Below are 6,121 nucleotides of genomic sequence, written 5' to 3'. Positions count from 1 at the left end.
ATTCAATCGCTGTTTAAAATAACGAAATAAAAAAAAATCAATTTTACCAAAAAAGCAAACCGAAAAATATTTCCTTGATTTACCATCCACAAAGCAATTTCACAATTGGAGACTTTCCACATGCTTACCGCCAAAATGCATTTAGGTTTTTCTAGCCGCTCTATCGAGTGGAGAAGTGTGGTGGGAAAGGTACATTTTAGTGAGGGGACGATCTAGATTCTTTAACATGTTTGATAATCTTAGAACATTGATTTGGGAAAACGCCACTACTAAGTGTTTAATAAGGTATCGTAAATATTATATCATAAACCTATGCAATATTTCTTGAGATTTTAATCTTAAGCTTTAGCAAAAGAGGACAAAACCTTACAACTTTCTTCAAGAATGCTCCAATCGCGATTTCAATTTCAATTTTTGCTCAGCCTTCATAAAAAGCGACATTATTTCTCAAGAAAAAACATTTTAGGTGGTCTCATCTCGATCACGCTCCCTCAATTTCACACCTTTCTCCTTGGACCTACTTAAGACGCAGACGCTGTTGCCACCCATACATAACACAGGTTTCAAGATAGTTTTAAGATGGTTTGCCTTTATGTCATTCAATAATTGTTTCTACGGACCTCGCGTTAGTTAGGCTTTCCGTTCCTCCACTGTTTCCCATAAGAAGTGGTGTCAGCGTTCTTAATGGTAGTAGATATTATTCTCATAGTAATTTATCTAATTATTAATATTACAATTGCAATATTTTTTCCAGCCTTTTCCAAACTCCGTCTAAATAAAATTATAATAAATAAATTAACTAAATAAAATAAATAAATATAAATAAACAAATAAAAAAATATGATCGGATACCTATATCAATTGAGATAGATTCCTCTGGAATCTTGTATTTCGATACAAAAAACATACGCTTATTTTCTAAGGTTTATCATTCATATAGTTTCCACGGGATGTTTCGTAACGACAGCTAGCAAAACAAATTAATGTTGCTTCCAAAGGCACACGAAAATCCACCACCCCATCTTACATTATATTCCATAAAAGTGATCCCAATAGGAGACCCTACTGCTTTTGGATCGATCGAACAATGGACTTGTCGGAACTTATACTGTCATTCTGCAAAGCCACTCATTAGATCGATCAACTCCCCCAACTTTTCCTCATAGTATTTGAAAGACACAGCGACAAGAAGAAGGGTCACCAAGTGGTTTTTGTTATCTGCAGTACGTCCGTAGATTTCTTGTAGTTCGCCCTCGGTAACAGATGACCCTTGCTATTTACTTAGGATTGTGACCTCCTTCTATAGCTACCAGGAATGTGCCCTATTCAAAGGCTTTAGTTATCGGTTTCATTGTTTACAAAACCGCGGTAGGTGTGGTGCTCACTTTCTCGCCAGACCATTTCTCTCAATATATACCTTGTTATTATTATATTAACAGGTTGACGACCGAGTCTAGCCCTCTACTTCGGAAGGTGAGCGAGCATCCAACTTTGGTTAGTGCGATGTCCAACCCGAAAAGATTTATTGGGAACTGACTGACGGACGCCAGTCAGGTTTCCTCAACCTTATATACTTATACTTATTATCATATACTACTTATCTGTGGGCCTGAAGTATGCAACGCTAAACTGTTTAGAATCTCTTCATATTGAAATATTCTTGCGCTAGGAGGAGCATAGCAGTTGTAGATGTGCATGTTGTTGCCCTTGCCCGTACAACGCCAGCTCTAGGAATTCTATTGGTTCCTGTATGGTTTGTCTCTCAGATGCCCATATTGCCAGACAGTGCTATCATAAATTCTGCACGGTTCGTATATTATGGCTACGTTTATATCCAACTCTCAGCTATCTAAACTATTTTATAAGAACCAAAGATGAACCTACCAGACCTACCCTAGACCAGCAATATTTCATCAGTTTGACGTCAGTTACAATGACGGAATTATGGCAAATTGATCACGTAGGGTAGCTTAACGGCAATGACATGAACTAATGAGTATTAAAATTTTTAAATAAAATCGAGTTTGCCGGGACTGGTACTAGAAGGTGAGTAGTGCAGTTGAGTTGCCATTGTGTTGTTAGTGGGAAAATGACTTTCGAATGATTGATATATGTGATGTGATCAGTTTCCCATCAGTCAATTTTTGATGGATTCACTTATGGCTGTGAGTCTGTCCTCGTATCAGTGGATCTCCGCAATTCTTGACGGAATGGCCCTTTTCTACGCACTTTCTGCATCTTTTCGAGTTTCTATGTTGATTGGTCCATGCTCTTGCGAAATTACTAACATAGAAGCACCTGAAAATGGCAGCGCTTCTTCCGCTGGCAAAGTAATGATAGCGGTCTATATACATACATATACCTTATATCTATACCTTTTACCACGTTCTTTTCTATACGGTTAAGATTAAATTATTCTGCTAACAACGCAGATATGCTATTAAATGTATGCTTGCGGTGTTTCTAGCGATTAAATTGAAAGTAAATAATGAGGAAATTTTATTTCGGGAACAACTCGTTCGCTTCTTCAATATACGTCTATATGTCCGCCATAATGCGGTACTTGCTTACTGGAATAAAACAATCACTAGCGAATAGAAAATAATTTTTTTTCATTATTTACATTGAACACAAATATCTTTACGCGAAGTAGCCTTATCAAGGGTATAGAAACATTGTCAGACATTGTCTTATCTTCTGCTTTCGGTGTTCACCTTCGGGCGCTTCTCTAACATCTTTCTATCAACCTTACCACAAAAACTATCCGTTGGCTTTTTGCTTGATCTCTTTAATTCCATGATCAGATATTACGTCCCTAATTGCTTTCCCCACTTCTTTACTTACTTTACCTTGAGGAGTTGTCACCACTTGAGTGATTTTTCCCCCTTTTTAAGGTTTTGTGTAAAATAAAACCTTAATAAAATCGGTTTGCTGTCTGTCTGTCTGTCCGTCACAGGCATTTTTCTCGGAGACGGTTACAGCGATTGACATCAAATTTGGCAAAAAGGTGGGAACTGTAAACGCTCACGCAAACAGTGAGTTACATCCTTTTACGTTGAATTTAAGCGGGGGTCCCCATACATAGAAAAAAAAGTTTGTACATTTCTTTTCACCGAAAGGTCTCGGTTAGTACTTTCCGAAGGCAGGGGTCGAAAGTGATCATTTCTTTAACGAGCCTATTCTCAGAATCTACCCAAAAAAATATCTGAAAAAACTCACTGCCATTATATGGTACCTAGGCTCCGAAATACGTTCCATATCGATATCCTTTCAAATAAAGTTAATGATAGTATATTACTATAATTTTCAGTAATTTGCTGCAAAACCCCCTTTAAATTCGTCCTCGTACCACGAAATTGCAGTAATGTAGGCTATAACATAAAGCATGATTCTACCAAATTTGGTGGAAATCGCATATTACTAACAAAGTTACATTAGGTCAAACTTGTCGTTTCTTCGTTTCTTCGCTGCTCCCAGGACAGAGGTGAGGCAGCGTCTGACGATTTGCGTCTGCCCTGGTAAGAAACCGTAAAGCCGTCGTCGCTTGACTTTTTTTTAAAAAGCTCTGGTCAATAAGGCGGATTTGCGCTCAATATAATTCGTAGGCATGTCGTGTTCTACGAATTATATAAAGGAGCATTCAACATCTGCGAGCCGCTACGGTAACGCTGCTCCCAGGGCAGAGGTGAGGCAGCGTCTGACGATTTGCCTCTGCCCTGGTAAGAAACCGTAAAGCCGTCGTCGCTTGACTTTTGTCGTTTCTTTGCAAATTCAAAACTATAAAAGTCAATATCACCTGAAAGCGGATACTCTCACATAACATACGCATATATTAAGTGCTACGTACTAATGGGGCAAATGCACACTTAAATGTCTTTATATAAGAAATACACAAAGCGTTTCATACCTGAAGCGTCCCGACTTGTTTTAGTTGCATGAACAATTTTGATACCAATAACTATTTTTTGACAGTTGAGAATGCCAAACTGTGTTGGCATTTCTATTCAGTAAGGCTTGGCAAGTCATAGCGTCCGAACAATGCTTTCAAGTTGTAGAAATTTGTGTACTGAACAGAATACTACATGGAAAATTTTACGTAAAGATTTTGACTTACGTGCCATAAGATTCAGCTCGTGCAAAAATTGGAGCTAAATGACCAACGTTTACGGCGCGTTTTTGCTCATTGGGCTCATTTGAAACTGACGGAAGATTAGCATTTACAGGAAAATTTCGCTTAGTGATAAGGCCACTAGCGAATCACCACTGCCTTGTATCACAATTTTAAATTCGCAAGCTCTTGAAAACACCCTATATGTCAAATTTCACGCATTTTGAGTTGACTTCTGAGAATAAGTGTGATACCATTTTAAGAATTTCAACCATTTAACCGCCTAGTGTTAGCTATTTGATGTTTACTAGCTGAGGTAGATAGTTGACCGCAGGAATTCAGTAAAATACTTTTTTCGTTTTGTGTTGAAATACACAAAAATACAGAAAAAAAGTTCTAAAAACAGTATAAATTTATCTCTTCTAGTTTCTAGATAGGTATATTGACCTACCCTGGAAAACGACGGTGTTCAGTGTTTATATAATTCTAAGAACTTAACGGTATTTTTAGTAAATAGTATAGTCGAATTGCAACCTGGTTGACAATCAAGTTGCAAGGCTTAACTTCGCTTAAAGCTATCCCAAGTCATCCTTCGCCACTATTACCTGTTCCCGTTAGATTAGTGTCACATGAAGTGGTGATGGCTTGTAGTGGCGTGGTGGTAAGAGTTGGGGCACATTATCTTAACGAACTACCGCGGCCCCTGGTTATGAATAAAATCCGACTCAACAGGTTGCGGTGAGGGGGTCACCTAATCCGTATGGATCAGAATGATCCAGCTTGGAAAGTCTATACGGGCAATATCTATAGTAGAAAAGGCAGAGGTGACAGACCCTACCAGATGGAGCGATAGGCGTAGGCGAGGAAGCCAGAGACCCTTAGAGGATATCAAATTGATGGGCCTCGGCGCAAAACCCAGATGTTTGTAGTTCCTTACTAAGGCAGGCTGAGACCGGATACTGGGTTTTGGGCCGTTCATGATGATCTTAACTAATCAAATTATGCTTTCCACTTCGCCGATATTTGGTCATTTAGAAACACTGTGGAAAACAAACATAAACTAAGTTGGAAATCCAGACTCTTCAGGCACGAAAGGTCTCTTTTCTTATGTAAGGAGCTCGCGGGTCACATTGCCAATTCCAATTCTACGTAGTTGAAAATTTAATTACGGCGCACACAGAATGTTTTCTGGGTTCTTTGTAATATGGATTTTCCTGTGGTTAAAGCCTAATCTAAACCCATATTACAAATAATGCAGAACTCTGGACGTAAAATGAGTTCTGTATAACTCTATAGCTCTATTCATACTTACCAGCACGTGGCGTGGATACAAAAGTGTTTTTTCTATATTCACAATGCGAGTGTTCATATTTACAAGCACACGACATTATTTCGCCTTTTTCGAAATCTGTACGTTGTTTTGTATGTGACATTTTCCAAAATTTACATTAATTAAACCAAAAACAATTTAAGTTGCATACTACCATGCATATATCGAATTTCAGGAGCGACTTCATAATGGTGACATACTAACAAAGAAAAGCCAACTTGACAAAGTGGCGTTAGTTTTGGATCTACTGAAGTTATTTGTTTATTTTTGTTTCTCACCTCTCATCCCTTTCACTGAACATTTTAGTATCCTACAGTCAGTAATTTTTGGAATAAATGCTTTTTAAGTCCTTATAATTATGAAACGCACCTTATATTGTATATGGATGCAGAGTGGTTTGCTTACATCAAACTTCAAAAGCGCGAAAATGGGAATGTTCTTTAATTAATTTCATAAGTGAGAGTCCTTAGTGATTAGCCGTCAATAAATGTTAGTCTTTTATTCACTCTTTGATGGCCATAAGACGTCCACACAGTCTTTTCTTTTCTACTGTAAAGTAAAATCAACACAAGACCCAGTCGATTATACTATTGCCCGGCATAGTTTCTGCCGTTCAGATCCTCACATTATCGATCGTTTTCCAGACTTCTACGTTTATCACAAATAAAGTGCAAAGACGCATG

The sequence above is a fragment of the Hermetia illucens genome, chromosome 1 (genome assembly GCF_905115235.1).
Source record: "Hermetia illucens chromosome 1, iHerIll2.2.curated.20191125, whole genome shotgun sequence".
In the NCBI taxonomy this organism is placed as follows: Eukaryota; Metazoa; Arthropoda; class Insecta; order Diptera; family Stratiomyidae; genus Hermetia; species Hermetia illucens.
The sequence above is the reverse complement of the archived record's forward strand: the minus strand, read 5'-3'. Positions refer to the sequence as shown.